This window comes from Pinus tabuliformis, chromosome Q (assembly GCF_031772625.1).
Source record: "Pinus tabuliformis cultivar Carrire ecotype Pingquan chromosome Q, CPIR1, whole genome shotgun sequence".
NCBI lineage: Eukaryota > Viridiplantae > Streptophyta > Pinopsida > Pinales > Pinaceae > Pinus > Pinus tabuliformis.
The window spans coordinates 274,771,315-274,785,335 of NC_142296.1; the positions used below are offsets into that span (position 1 = coordinate 274,771,315).

General features: G+C 36.1%; 1 pseudogene; it reads left to right on the forward strand.

Moving 5' to 3' along the window:
* The first annotated feature begins 8,225 nt into the window (after nucleotides 1–8,225).
* Nucleotides 8,226–9,583, forward strand: LOC149219281 (GDP-L-galactose phosphorylase 1-like; annotated as a pseudogene).
* Nucleotides 9,584–14,021: the final 4,438 nt, after the last annotated feature.

The following is a 14,021-nucleotide window of genomic DNA, read 5'->3' on the forward strand; positions in this document are numbered from 1 at the left end:
TTTATGAACTAAGATGTGATTTTAAGTTGTTCCCAAGTACCCCAAAAATTAGGGAACAGTCAGCCACTTACAGAAAAAGGATTGTGGGGATTTGCCTCAATTTGTATGCACAAACGAAAAATCGAGCGCTAACAGGGTACCTTAAGTGCACCGAAGCCTATAGTGCCAGATTACAAGAAGGAGATCCTTTTGAGTTCAAGAATTTTTTAGTTGCTGTTACACAAGTACCCGAATATGCCCACGTGGTGCAGACATTGGGAGCCTTCTAGATCAGACTTAGATTCAAATTTCCTCTGATTTGGTTACCAGTGGAAGAATACCAATCAGATTACCACTTGTACGAATATGAAGAACAATCCTAGTTGTGACAACTAATGGCTACTCACGGGTACAGGTCTCTTAGAGAAGACACTACTGGTGCCTATACTTTTACAAAATTGCATTACAGGTATAGCAGGAGAAGCTGAGGTTTTGCATGGGGACATGCAATTGCTTCAGTTGGGGGGATATGTCGGATGTGGTTTTTATACCTATTTCCTATACTTTATTTCCCAAATTTTGATCCTCTTTCCCTCCAGGCCAATGAAACTTTACATGTTAATCACCTTTTCCTTATTATAAACACCATATTTTGTTGTCATGTTATTTTGCCATTTTTATTAATATAACGATGCAATATTCCTTTTTATGGCTAACTGGGGTAAGCATTGGATAAGTCTTTGCGATCATATCCTCTTTTTCAGATGTTTATTGCGAGAATGAGGTTATGGAGTGAACAACCACACTTATCAGTCTAAAAGCATGATGGAACAGATTGTTGTTACACCCTGCATGTTGTTGCAGGTGTTGTTGTTACACCACATGCTGTTATAGGTGACCGTTGTTACACCTCGGGTGTCATTACAAGGTTGTTGTTACCCAGAGATTGTTGTTAGATCCCAAACCATCACTTGACCACAGGGTGCTATTACACTGTAGCTGGAAAGGTCATGGTTACTATTCCACGCAACAACTATTGGAAGTTATGAATTGTTTATTTAGGAAGTAACATATCTAAGTGGTTGTCATCTTAACCAATGTATTTGAATAGAATTTGTATTTAGGAACTTATTATAACGATTTCTATTTTATGATCAGCGTGAGAATCGTGAGATTCTCATGACTAATCTATTCTTGATTTTGGGTGTGTAATAACTATAAGAGAAACTTAATCTCTCATGTACGGGGACGACATAAAGAGCACTATTATTTTGATCTTATAACTTTTAATTGTTTTTAATATCAAAGACATTATGGTGATGTTGTTACTATTTCTAAGTTGATTCTTTAACTAATCTCATGTTCATTCATGCACCCCTGATAGGGAGGAAGGGCCCTCATCTTTAGCAAGGACTGCAGTGATAGAGTAGTTGTACATTATTGTTTCTTTCCTTTATTGTTTGTATGGTTTTCTATTGTCACTATATAATTTGTAGAATATATCTTCTTTAGTTTCAGATTTATGTTATGTTGTTACATCAATTTGATTGATAGTATGGTATTTGACCAGCTGGTGTTGTTATTAGTATAGTGTATGGCACACCCTTGCTCTGGTAATCATGAAGTGTGATTTCATTTCTATAGAGTGCTTTAATTTCTGCATGAATGATTTAATTTCAGCAATTGATTCAACGACATTCTTTACTGTTTTCTATTTTCATTCTTGGTTGTAGTGTATCAGCACAGACAATTCAAACTCCATTGAAATAGCAGACCTACCTAGGTTGACAATTAAATGGTTGCAGTGTTGGGTCCCTATAATACTAGTGATTACCCCATTACTATTGTAGTTATACCCCTTATTTATATTGTTGTGCCCCTATTACCCCCATGTTGTTATTTTGGTGCCCCATAGAATCCCTCTATTGTTATTTTTGTGGCTTTATATTATTATTGTTAGGTCGGCTGGATTATCTTGTGACTCCTTGGACTCCTATATATAGAAAGGAGGTTTTGTCATTTGTATCATCCAAGAATTGTTCATTTATGTAATGAAAAGGAGGTTTCCCCCTCGAAGAGGCTGAATTCTAAGGTGTTGCTCTATCTTTTCTATCTTTTATTGAGCTGGTTTCATAACATTTGGTATCAGAGCTTTGGATTCTAGGGTTTCGCTGCTCCAAACAGGTCATCATGGCATTTTCGCTATAACATTTTTTCTGTGACGTTTCAGAAGTCGCAACAAAAACCCATTTGAGAAGAAATCACGCTTAACCTTGGGTCCGAATTTCAGAGCTTTTCGCGCGATATTTGCGGAGATATGATCTGAGGAAGTTGGTCTTTTTGCAAACTCTTGAATTACATTCAAAACAGGTGACATGGGGAAAATAGAATGAAACAACAGGCAGATCAACATCGCAGTGAAAGAAGTTTTGATGTAGGTGATTGGGTATTCCTACGGCTACAACCATATAAGAAAATGTCCCTAAAGCAAGCTAAGAAGGATAATAAATTATCACCAAGGTATTATGGTCCGTACAAGGTGTTGCAAAAGATTGGTACTATGGAATACAAATTGGAGCTTCCTGCAGCTTCTCGATTGCACCCAGTTTTCCACGTTTCATGTTTAAAGAAGGTTATAGGCAACAAGCTCCCAGTTCAAACAATATTGCCAGAACTTGACGAGGAAGGAAAAATTTTATTGGAACCGGAAGCAATCACAGAAACAAGAACTCGACAGCTACGAAATCGATCAATTTCAGAGTATCTTATCAAGTGGAAGAACTTATCCGCTGAAGATTCCAGATGGGAGGATGAGAATTTTATGCAGAAGTATCCAGAGCTACTCAAGCGTTGAGGACAACACTTTTTTGAAGGAGAGGGCATGTTGGGTCCCTATAATACTAGTGATTACCCCATTACTATTGTAGTTATACCCCTTATTAATATTGTTGTGCCCCTATTACCCCCATGTTGTTATTTATGTGCCCCATAGAATCCCTCTATTGTTATTTTTGTGGCTTTATATTATTATTGTTAGGTCGGCTAGATTATCTTGTGACTCCTTAGACTCCTATATATAGAAAGGAGGTTTTGTCATTTGTATCATCCAAGAATTGTTCATTTATGTAATGAAAAGGAGGTTGCCCCCTCGAAGAGGCTGAATTCTAAGGCGTTGATCTATCTTTTCTTGAGCTGGTTTCATAACATGCAGTCTTGGTCAATTATGATTGATTAAAATAGCACTATGATTAGACCTCATATCATTTGGTGTAGGAGCCCCATTTGGAATATTGGCCTAGTTGCCATATATCTCAAAGATATGCCTTGGCTCTAACTGTTAGCATGTGAAAAGGATGGAATTGTGTCTTCGAAAATCAAGGGAGGTGTGCCTGGTGATTGTGCAGTTGTGACTATGTTAAGATTCTATTTTCGGGTTGAAATTTACCGCCAACGATCAAGGGTTCTTCCTGGGGTGAAGTCTCCATTAGACCTCACACCATTTGGGATAGGATCCCCATCCGGTATGTGGGCCCAACTGCCACCATGAATGTTTTCACTCTTGGTTATCAAATGAGAATATGTCAAAGTGGGGAAACAAAAGAAATGCCCAGACAGTGAAACAAAATCATCCCAAGATTGAAAAACTATAGAAAGAGGTACAAACAAGGCTCAGTAGCAATAAGAAAAGGTATGCCATGAGAGGGATCATTGAGCCAAGCCTGATTAGACATACATAAACAAGAACATGAAGAAGTTAATTGTAAATTAGTTCACAATATATCATCGACATGGAAAGAAACAGATTCAAAATCAAAACATACATGCAATAACTGTGAACCAGTCCATAACATATTACATATATGAAAGCGCACATACAAATACAGTGAAAATACTAGACAACCAATACAACCACCATGACTAAGCATGGGAATCAGTGCCAAACATGAAGGACATCTTGTTAATGTTGCTACAACTTCAAGTACATATCTTGCAATTGGTCAAACCCCAATAGGGGAACATGGGTTGCTCATACCATTGCCCAATGGAAAACACTAGCCCCACTACCACTCCATTCTACTAGCTACCAAAAGATGAGTGCGTTTAGCTATTAAGCATAAATCAACTATCTAATCCTAGCCTCAACTCATATGCTAAATTCCACTATCAACGAGGCAAGAGGGAACATTTATTGAGATGAGGTGACCATTCACCTACCATGACCCTTGACCTCCGCTCATGACCTTTCAACTACCCTCATGACTCTTGAGATTTCTCACTTCTTTCTTGGGTCTAATGATTATTACATGCTCAAATCATTCTTAACCTAGCTTCTAACATTATGGTGGGTGATATTTACATTACGATAAAGGAGAGAGAGGAGGAGGATGTAGAGGGTTCTTTGAAACCCTAGAATGCTTGTTTCCTATATGTTGCAATGATGCAGATGCTTGATCCTGAGGCATGCATATTTTCATGCCACTATGCCTCAGTTGCATTCATCCATATTCTAGTGATATGCCTTTGAGTTTATAGAAAGGTTCTTGGAACTTGTAAGGGACGATCTTTCTTTCTGAAGGAAACCCTAGTTGTGGAGGCTTAATGAGAAACCTTAATCCCTCTTCATAGGCCGACATCTCGTTTCCTTCTTTCTACTTGTAGGCAGATAAAATTGGTTAGAAAAGATAATATTGGGAACACAGTCCACTAATTGAAAGAATGACATCAATAAATAATTAATTTAGACCCATGTGTGGTCAATTGTTGTGGCGCTGTGTTGTCAGAAAGAGTGGCTTTCATAGGGTCGCCTTTCTCTTCTCCAATTAATTTTTTGTCTATGGGCCTATCATGGAATGAGTGTTGAATCTTGTTCCATTACTTTGCAGAGCCAAAGGGGAATAGTAATGTAAAATATGGATGACCTCATCTTCTATGTTTATGAGCTTCCTTAGTTGATTTTGATTATCAAACGTTGTTGATAAGAGCCTTAAGGGCTTGATCACTATCTTCTAAGTTTCCCAAGTTGGTATAAGAACCATCCACCTCTTTAATCACTTCCCATTCCCATAAAATAAATCCCATCAAAGGTGATACATGAACACCATTCATGCATCATTTAGGTCACTTGTCTGGTTAATAATGTTGTGTAATAGAAACTCCTGCCATGCCAACTGTCATGCAAATATTTAGGTGAGGATCTTCCCTTGATTGCAGAGGATATGACCAACAGGGCGATTTGTGACCTCTTCATGGGGATGCAACCTTGTGGGGTGGCAACTTGTAGAGTGGCTATATAGTTTTAGCATTATGTAGGTGACATTTTCCCAGTTGCAGTTTGCACGTGTGAGATGTGACCTTGGCAAGGTTGCAAATTTTCTAGTGATGGAGGTCGCAATCATCGATTGAATCTGTGAGGCTTCGGGAGTGACTTGTGAGTTGGAAGTGATTTGAGTCACAGTCATGTGAGGGATGGTGAGGCAACTCTATCTAAGTCACCTTGTGAAAGTGTGATCACCCAAGACACTTGGATGTAGCCAATGCCCTTTTCAACCACCCATTTTAGAAGTAATCACAATTCCAAAAAATCAACATTGTTATTTTTCCCTTTGTGTGTTGATGAATGTGGATATCTCAAACGGTCTAGCATGGGCCGATAGCATACATTCCAATGCAGGCTTATAAAACGTTGTCCCTTAGCATAATTTTTCATATATAGATGTGTTTCCTTAGTGTTAATGCAGGTTTTCATGGCCTATGTGTAAGGATGGTCTGAGGAGAGCCCATACCGAAGGCTTGAAGTCATTCTAGGGTGAACAACAGGTGTCTGGTGATTGAAACAAAACGAATAATAATCATGGCCACATCCATCCTTTACAAGAGGTCGCCCAGTCACAATTTAATGGAGGTCACTCTTTTTAGCTATTCCTAGAGTGTGATTCTACGACTTGAAGAGGGATGAAGAGGCACAGTCACATATTCAAGGAATTCATTAGCCAGCATGACCAATGGAGGTCACATAGTTGTACTATAGTCCTAGTGAAAATTACTAGATGCTTGCCTAAGGGCTTGAAATGCGACTTAGAAACTAGTGAAAGAAAACAATAGATGAGGGATGTGATTAGTTGCATAGTTGCATTTTAGCAGAGGTCGCACTCCTAATTTCTTCCTTGAGGGATCAGAGTGTGACCTAGTGACTGGAAAGAGAAAATGTTTCGCTTCATGGACTCGACAACATCAAGTCTCTTTACTTCTGCATCCTTGAACTGGGTGCCTTCTGTCACAATTTTTTTCTCTATCGCATGGCATATGATATGGCCTACACCAAAGCTCGCATTTCCTTTAGGAAACTCAAAATATATTTTCACTTTTCAGAGTATGGACATATAGCCTATATCTCCTCTTAGCGTAAATACCATTGGTCTTGCTAGTCACATGCATGTTTTATTGTTGTTGTTAAGCATAGTTTGTCACGTGATGTAGGCATGCATTCTCCTTATGTCTACTTATGTATTATAGATGCCTTTGATTGACCATGCAACCATCATGGCAGTGGCACCAAGAATGACATAGAACACCCATCACCTACGCCTTCACCATGTCTAGCCACATCGAGCAGCCCCTGCAACCCCTTTGATGTAACCAATAAAACCGAATAACTTTATTTCACCCATCAAGACACAAAATAAGGCACATCGAGCCAACATGGTGGCATGGATAGACATGGTAGGGAACACTGATGTAGGTCCATTAGAACATGGCTAGATCATGAGGAGGCTTGACTCATGTTGTCAGATTTGAGGCTTGCTTTATGAAACTCTGGTTACTTCTAAATATCATTGTCTCTTTCAAGTTTCTTGGTATAATGGATTCGCCAGTGTTTCTCTTTCTTAAGGGTGAATTATTTCCCTCATGGTTGCATGCTACCAACAAGTGTGGACCTTTTGTATGATATCCCATATGGCATTATCTCATAGATATTTTGCACAAGCTGCTAAACATAGTCGTATGTGATAGAGGTTTTGGTTTCAAAACATAGCTAACAAGCCTTGTATCTCCCATGCGTCGATTGAAGATATTTCATGGGTGCATTCAATCCTTCAATTCGTTGTCTGACACTGGTCATGTCCCTCAAGAATTGATTGCATGGGAACATTTTCATTTTGTGTATATACCCCTTTGAATTATCTATGAATGGTGTTGTTCTCTAATGCATTGTTTGAAGGGTTTCCTTTGTAGCACGTGATGATTCATTTATTTGTTTTGTGTTTTGGACAATTACTCCCTCTAAAAAATGTGCACGTTGAATTATGTGCATTTCCTACAACGCAAATCCTCATGGTACGAGTGTAACATGAATCACCTTTAATGTAATGTAACACTAGGTGATGCAAACAAGGCCTTCACAATGTCAACATAGCCCTTTAAACCCCTTTAATTGTGCACTCATGGAGGCTTTATGTATGTTGGTATCTCACAACTCAATGTCAATGCTTTTCTTTATTGTTCCTTTTCATGGATTTTGGCACATCATAAATGTATCCTTCCCTTTGTAATCATCTGGTGCCACCTTTTATAATTTTTAATGCATATTTCAATTAATGTATGTGTTGACCACCCATTGCATGCTCCAGAAGTGCATGTAGGGTTCATTGGGAATGGTTTATCCTCCATCTTCCTCTACATTGGAGCATTTTTATGTCGAGGCATTGTTTAATCTAAGTGTTGCACCATTTTCACACATCCATGTTTTTTTTACTTAATTTCCTCCAAGAAAATGAAATAAAATGTTTCATTAATTCATTCCACATTAATGAGAACATGGAAAATAAATAATGATAAAATAATCCACTTAAGGAGCACATATGTAATAATCAAAATTAAGGTGTTATGAATTTTATGGTTTGAACATGACATGCTTAAATTTGGAAACTAACACAGCATTCAATTACCTTAATGATCCTAGTAATTGCATGCAACCATGCAATTATATGAGGCCCAAGGTGATGCCATACTTATAAGATAAACGCTTGGAAGTATTTGTTAACATGCACCTTAGAGAGTGAGGACTAATTCAAAGTAGGGTTGGACCTTCAATCACATAGTCTAGGGTTATAATGATGAAAGGGAGAGATATAATTCTTACAAACCCCAATGCACATAATGAGATGAAAATTCTTGAAATTTTCTATTCAACATACATTAATTTGGGTATGCCTTTTGGGGTGATGTTTTTAAGGACATGTTTTGACATGGATTATATCCACAAAATGTGTGGGGGTAATAAATTGCAGATCATCCCTAGAAAATATGGTTTCAGTACTCAGTTAAATCAAGGGCACCATCTTAAGAAACATCCTACTGAATTTCGAGTGGACAAGGTGTTGCAGGGCTTCGACCCCAGTAAATTCAACTTCACCAAAGTAGGTCAAGAAGAGGTGCTTTTCTATTTTTAAGAAATAAATGAAAACAAAGTTTAACACTTGGAAAATTCCCCTACCTTTGACAATCAAATGTGATTTTATAAATGTAAGGATAAATAATGATGATGGTAGCACCTTTTGATGCAATGTTTGAGGTTTTTATACTGTACTTTGATGCTTTTTTTGAGGTCTTTTATTGTACTTTGATGCACTTCTAATGTTATTCTTTGTTATACTATAGGTGAGTCCAATTGAATATGGGTATGTGCTTCTTGTGCCTAGAGTATTGGATTTCTTGCCCCAATGCATTGACCATGATAACTTGTTGTTAGCATTGCATTTGGCTGTCGAGGCTAGAAACCCATTTTTTCATCTTGGGTACAACAACCTCAGAGATTTTGCAACTATAAACCATCTACACTTCCACTTAAGTCCACTATTTTAGTTGCAACATGTGACTCTTTACTCATTGAAACTATTTCGGTGCAACTTTTGAACAAAAATAAGAATAGGTTAAAGAATACATTGTTTTTATTTTTTTATTCGATAACTAATTTTGAACTGTAAAGATATGATTACAACTTTGATATATTAATATTGTACAAATTGGCATGATGAATCAATGTGGCAGGCTTATTTCCTTAACATTCCTTTCCCCATTGAAAAATCACCCACAAAGAGAGTACCATGGAAGTCTGAGAAAGGTGGGGTCAATATCTTGGAGCTTCTCCACTATCCTGTGAGGGGCCTAGTTTTTGAAGGGGGTCATACTATGGAGGATCTATCCAACGTTATTGGAAGCACTTGCATCTGTCTTCAAGATAACAACATACCATAAAATGTTCTCATCACAAATACTGGCAAAAAGATGTTTTTCTTACCTTAGGTATTGTAGTAGCATATTACCAATATTTGTCCATCCATCATGTAGCAGTGTAGTTGAGATTGATGGTTATATTGAGACTTTTTTCTTTTCTATCAAGTATAGAATCATTTTTTTGTATTATTAAACATCTTCAAATTGTGTATGTAACTAGTGATATGCAGAAAAACATGCTTTGGGAGAAGTGGACCAAGAGATATTAGACACTCAAGTTAATCCTGTTGTATGGGAAAACATGAATGCATTTAAAAACTTAATGTTAAGTTCATTACAAAAGAAGGATACCCATATATACAAGGTTTGAGCAATAGTCCAAGAAATATTTAGCTAAATGGCTTCTTTGGGGGTTCAATGTTTTTGGTTTAGAAGCATATCAGTAATGAGCATTTTCATACCATTGATGAAGACATGTATAATATACCTTTGTGGTAATGTACTCAGTGGTTGGAAAGATGGCATTCGATACACATTTTCTCCATGTATTGTTGTGAGACTCTCCAAATGAGGGCTTTTATGTATAATTGTAATGCCACTAACCAAAAATATAGTTCGGTGGATATGTAAGACCTTGTTTGATCTTTTGGTTATGTACACATCACACTTGTTTGATTTCTTGGTTAAGGATTCATACATCTGTTTGGAAGGGCTTGCTAGCTCTCACAAAGTTTGGTTTTTTTTACTATTCCACAAAAAGATATGAGGAAAATGTGTGATTCCATATGTGCTCAACATGAAGTTGATTTCTAAATAAAGAAAAAAATATTTTCCAAATAAATAAAATTGTCAGCGTAAAAAATAAAAAATTGTTTTAATTAAAGTGTTATTTACAATGCAATTTGTTTATTTATAATTTTAATAAGAAAATGAGAACAATTACATTAAAATTGGTTCATTATCTAAATATAATTATTATATTATTAATTAATATCATCTAACCAAGTGTTTTTGGAGAAGGTTATTAGTATTAAAATCTAATGAATATGATATCCAATTCCTAAATGGGAAACCAATAGTTTATTTAATATCTTCTCAATAAAATATATATAGAGACATGGAGTATTTGAAATTGTTTTTAATGAGTTTTTAAAATTAAATTTAAAAAATATATAAAAATTTTAATTAATAAAATGTATTATATAGAGGTATAAATGAAGATTTTTTTATATATATTTTCTTATAGATTATAAGAAATTCTAAATATCAATTTTAACATATAATATTAATTAATCATATATTGGCTAATGGAGAAGGTTATTAGTATTAAATTCTAATGAATGTGATATCCAATACCTAAATGGAAACCAATAGTTTATTTAATATATTCTCAATAAAATATATATAGAGACATGGAGTATTTGAAATTGTTTTTAATGAGTTTTTAAAATTAAATTTAAAAATTATATACAAAATTTTAATTAATAAAATGTATTATATGGAGGTATAAATGGAGATTTTTTTAATATATTTTTAAGATAGGTTATAAGAAATTCTAAATATCAATTTTAAGATATAAAATTTATTGATCATATATTGGCTAATGATCATATTTTCCAGTAACTCCTCACCCATTTTGGCATACAGTGATTCAATAAAGGATTCATACCTAACTTCACAAGCCCTCCATTTCCAAATTACTAGGCTAGCCAGTGTCCTACAAGGGCATAAACTAGAACTAAAGCTCTTTAGATAATAGAAGCATTTGTACTAGGTATATTCCTATGCCTGATTCAATCCCCTACTAATAGCTGGCCACTGTGGTATTGTTTAACTACTTGTTTTCAAAGGCATGTACAACTAATTAGCCTCCATATTCTCCTCACAAGTAGGGCTTCCAAAAGTGATGTTATTAGTTACCGCACTTTTTATCTATGTGATATTATTAAACTAAGGTAAACCAAACAATGGTTAAATAAAATATGGGTAAGAAATTCAATGTATAAGAAATAAAACGAGGATAAACCGAGATTTAAAAAGTAACGTTAAAGGATTTATTGATAATGTTCAACAACACACACATTTACAGCTAGAAAAAGGATATATAGTAGGTACAAGTTGTGATCCAACACTACAATTGATCATAAATATATCATAATTGACAATTGCAAGCACATAAATTTGTCATAAAGCAATAATTATTAGCGCAAAAAATGTCAAAGTTAGATTCATTATGGCTCCTTCAACAAAAACTCCATGATGTTTTCTATGTGAAATTCCATGATGTTTTCCATGTTTCATTGTTTAAGAAGTATGCTAGAGATGTTGATAATGTGATTGATTGGTTTGTATTGTAGGTGGAACTAGATGGAGAATTCTAGTTGGAGTCTTAGTGTATATTGCAAAAAAATGGTGCTCATGCTCCAGAACCGAGCAATCGAGCAAGTTAAGCTGTAATGGAAGCACTTTGGGCCCATTGAAGCTGCATGGGAGATGGCGGATTAGATGTGGGTTATGTATCCTTCCTTGTTTACCAGTTGAGGAAAAGCAATTTTGGCATAGTGTTTTGGTATGGTGTTTTTGTATATGTCTTGGTATATGTTTTGGTATATGTTTGGTGATTTTGGTACATGTACATATGTATATGGATGTAAATACCGCCATGAGATATGTTATAAAGATCTAATAAGTGGTATGGGTTTCATGCCATTATGATGTTATGTTGTTATGTTTTCATGTTGGTTTGCTTCTTAGTAGGTTAATCATTGTAAATACTGCATCGAGCTAGTTATAAAGCTCCATCGGCAGTATATTTTTCTTACAACAATTTTGTGGTTATAGGTGTTGTTGAACACCGAGGATGGTGTTCCCCCAAGGGGGATGGTTCTGTAACAGCCCTGGTGAGAATTTCATGTAATAAATATAATAAAGGAAAAATAATAACCATGGTTGATGGGATACTTATTCCAAGTTGAATTTTGGGCAAGAAATCCTAGTGTGGGTGTCATTTGGTTATTAATTGCTAAGAAATTTGGCAAAGGAAATGGCTAAGGATTTGGAAAGGCAAAATGGCATCTTTGACACTTTTTTTTTATGAAAATAATGGAAATTAGGAGAAAATGGAGGTGAAAGGTCACAGGTTGCATGTGAGGAGGAAAATGAAGGAAAGTAATGGAAAATTAAGAAAATAGAGGCCTCATCCATAAAATGACTTCTAAGGATCGGTTGGTAACCTTTTGTTAGTTCAATTTTAGAGCTCTTTCATTACTCTCTTTGTCTCTCTCTTTCTCATACTCTTGGATACTTAGAGGTTTCTTAGAGAACTCTTGGAGGGTGTGGCATACTTGGATTCTTGGAGAAAGAAGGCAAATGAATATCAAGAAAGCACAAGAGGACATCAAGTTCAACATGTACATCATATTTTTCCTGCAAGTACCAAGTTGCATGTATGTTTTCCTCACTAGTTATGGCATGCATGGAATTTTCATGTGGTTTGTTGGTTGTGATCTGTCATGGCCATGGAGGATGGTTGAGATTGGAAGTGGATTGCCTAACCTTACAATTTCATGGATAGACATGGTGATTGTGGATTTGTTTTCCTTGTTTTGTTTTGGTTGGTTCTCATGTTTCCTTATCTTGGTTGAGTTATTAGTCCTAGAAGCCTTGGTTGGACAAAAATTCTGGAAGCCCTATAATAACTTGGGTTGAGTTACTAGTCCTGGAAGCCTTGGTTGTAAAAATGCTCTGGAAGCCCTTGGTGGGTTGAGTTACTAGTCTTGGAATCCCTGGTTGGAAAATTTCTCTTAAAGCCGAGTAAAAGTTGTAGGTTGATTTAATAACCCTGGAAGCCTTCATTGGACAAATGCTCTGGAAGCCATGGAAGGCTTGGATAGAGACCAATCTGACCATGGTTTTGTGATGTCGTACCATGAGGTGCAATCACTATTTTATGGCTTGAGGTGGATGGCCTCTAAAAGCCCTGGATGGTTTTGGATTGATGTGTTCTATGAGATCCCACATTCATGCTTGGAATATGGCATGGGGGTGAATGACTGAAGAGAGATCTGGCTCAACCATTCTACTATTAGGTGGAACATGGAAGTCCCATCCTGGGTTTGGATTTTTCATTCTACTGTCAGGTGGAACATGGAAGTCCCATCCTGGGTTTGCATCATCAATATGATATTACTTCTCCATGTATTTCTATAAGTATTATATTGGATTATATATGCTTTATATGTTTGTGATTTCATTGGTATTTTTACTACTATTATGCTAGTTATATATGTGGTTTATGATAGTAGCTATGTATGGATCTCATCATGTTTTTACTTGTAAATGAATTATCAATATATCTATGAAATAATGGATGAAATAGTTGTTAATATGTGGAGGCATCAATGTCTCTTAGCAATTCTCAACTAAGTATGAGACACCTATGCTTAGATATGTTATTTAGACTTGTAGGTTACATATTCGTGATATGTTTGACGAAAATCTTGTTATGGCTAGTAGGGGTCCAATCAAGTTCTCATTCAAGTGATTGCATTTATGCTATCATTTCTTTGTTATTTTACTATTTTAAACATGTGATTCAATTCTGGTAGTGACCTAGGCTCTGGGCCTGAAAAAGTGGCTCAAATCTTGAGGATGTTGGCAAAGCATTGACAAAAATAGTACTTGGATGTTGGCTTGTAGGCTAGTGAGAGCATCTAGAGGTCCTTGGACGCTGGCATGCCCATAGCATGAGGGTGTCCAGAGGTCAAGCAGTCCAAAATATCAATGGGACCTAGGGTCTGGTTGGAAGA